Below are 2,946 nucleotides of genomic sequence, written 5' to 3' on the forward strand. Positions count from 1 at the left end.
TAAGGTAACTGTTTACTATTTGAATCTATTTTAAAATGTACTCAGTATGCATTACTCCAGTCTTCAGTGTCACATGATCACTGATTATTATTACTGTCAATATTTAAAACAGTTGAGCACATTTTTTTCAGGATTCTTTGATGAATAGAAAGACCCAAAGATCAGTGTTTATCTGAAATAAAAAGCTTTTGTAACATTATACACTACACCATTGAAAAGCTTGGAGTTTCAGAAAATTCTAGAATAAATTATAGAAATGAATACGTTAATTTAGCAAGGATGCTTTAAAACAGTCAAAAGTGATTATAAATAATGTTACAAAAAAATATCTATTTCAGAAAAATGCTGTTCTGTTCATCAAAGAAACCACAGCTGTTTTCAACATGATAATAATTATTTTGAGCAGAAAATCTGAATGTCGGAATGATTTCTAAAGGATCATGTGACTGGAGTAATGACTCTAAAATGTAGCTTTGAAGTCACAGGAAGAAATTACATTTTACAATATATTTAAATAGAAAACACATTTTAAATAGTTAAAAAATACTGTTTTTGCTGTAGTTTGGATGAAATAAGTGCAGGCTTGGTGAGCAAAAGAGAATTCTTTAAAAAAACATTTAAATCATAATGTTCAAATACTTTTGACTGGTACTGTACAAATATAGAATAACAGAATCTTTAAAAAGTGACGTTCGAAAGGTTCACATCTAAGCACTTACTGTATTTTACTGTTCAGACAGGTATCCCATCATGAAAAGACCAAGTGTAAACAGCCTCTAAGACGCATCAGAGACGGTCAGCAATCCAATTAACCACCAGCAATGGCTCAAACCACCTCATTTAACAACCAAAATATTTTCTTTCCCAAACCAGACACATAATCTTATCAGTAGAGCAATAACAGCCCTACAGCCAGTTTTGTATCTCCTGTGCACACTGCAGGCCTGCAGATACTGTATCTAAATCCTGTTGAACCAAGAGCATCTGGAAATTTGTCCATCTGGTCTTGTTTTGGTCTGGTGAAAGGTATAAAGGCCATTTTCCTCTTTTCCTTTTATGCGGGTCTCTCTCTCTTTCTTTCTGAGTGGATAGGGCAGTGAACATGTGAGGGTGAGGTTACAGTCTGTCTGGGCCAAACAGAACCAGATGGTGGCTCTCTGTTTTTCCGCTCACAAAGTCTTGTGACAGACTTTCACCACGCCGGTGCTTGAGGTCTGGTCCGCATGCAAAGGTGGGACACAGATGTTCAGCAGGGAGGTGTGTGTGTGTGTGTGTGTTGATAAACATCTGAGCCATCCATCACATCAGCACTGACACCTTGGCAGGAAAATATCATACACACACAGATGGGTTTGGGCATGTTTGCTGACTCTGCAGGTTCATTCTTAATATAATTCGGAGGAATTCCTGCTGGTGGTGTGTCTTTCAGTTAAAGAACAGTTATATAAACTATTGACCACAAAATAATTAATTAATTAACAAACAGGTATTTTTAGTCTTATTTTTTCAGTAAAAATGTGTAAACACTACTAGAAAATATATGAAGATATATATTTTTAGAGAATTATTTTGAAATCTTTCGAATTTCTCTTTTTGTTTTAAGTATAAACATCCCTATATTTATGCTTAATAATAAAAATACAGGTTTTAATATTATATTTAGTTTTGATTGACTTCTTGAAGGTCAATGAGATATTTTCGTAACACATTTCAAAGTGACGCAGTTGCATTTTAAATGTATTTACTATAGTAATAGTAACAGTACTTAGAACAATAAGATTTTTGTAATGTTTTTTTAAGAAGTCTCTTTGAAATAACTCTCTTTTAAAATAACTGTTTTATATTTGAATACATTTAAAAATATTATTTATTCCTGTGATTTCAAAGCTTAACTTTTAGCATCATTACTCCAGTCACATGATCCTTCAGAAATCATTCTAATATTCTGATTTGCTGCTTAGAAAATGTTCATTATTATTATTATGCTGAATGCAGCTGAGTAGAATTTTTTCAGGTTTCTTTGAAAAGTAGAAAGTTCAGAAGAACAGCATTTATCTAAAAATCTTTTGTAACTTTATAAATGTCTTTATCATCACTTTTAATCAATTTAAAGCGTCCTTTGCTAAATAAAAGTATTAATTTCTATAATTTCTTTCCCTAAAAAGAGAAAAAGCTTTTGAATGGCACTCAACTGAATTGCGCTCAACTGTTTTAAATATTGATGATAATTATAATAATAAAAATGTTTCTTTAACAGCAAATCAGCATATTAGAATGATTTCTGAAGGATTGTGTGACACCGAAGACTGGAGTAATGATGCTGGAAATTGAGCTTTGATCACAGGAATAAATTACATTTGAAAAATATTTCAGAATTATACTATTTTACTACTTTTATCAGAGAATGAGTGCAAAAAATGTCTCTTAGTCTGTGCCTAATAACCCTGAAACCCTGAAATATCTCTAGATGTTGCATTCTCATCTAAAGATTTACATTTTAATTATCCTCCCATTTCAATTAAAGAGCAAAGGTCACCACCTTGAGAAACCCCCCCCCCCTTTTTAAAAAACATCTGAACAGACATTAACAAAGAGACAGTGACGAATAATAATAGAATGACACTAGCTATTTTAATAATACTGATACTGTTTGTGCCAGCCTCATTCAATGAGTATTAAATACTGTACAATTTCATGGTCTAACTGGAAAATTGGCTGTTTTCCCACTATTTCTGCTAACCTTGGTGGTTTGAACTGTATCAGAAAAAGGAGAGAAAGTGTCTGAATTGGAAAAGAAGGAATGTGCTGACACACCAATAACCTTGAGTGTGTGTTGTAGCATAACTGTGAAAAAAAAAACACACTCTGCAGGTTATGTGGCCTATTAGCACTAAAACATGACACTTTAATATATACACTACCATTCAAAAGTTTATGGTTGGTAAG

The sequence above is a fragment of the Garra rufa genome, chromosome 2 (assembly GCF_049309525.1).
Source record: "Garra rufa chromosome 2, GarRuf1.0, whole genome shotgun sequence".
Taxonomy (NCBI): Eukaryota; Metazoa; Chordata; class Actinopteri; order Cypriniformes; family Cyprinidae; genus Garra; species Garra rufa.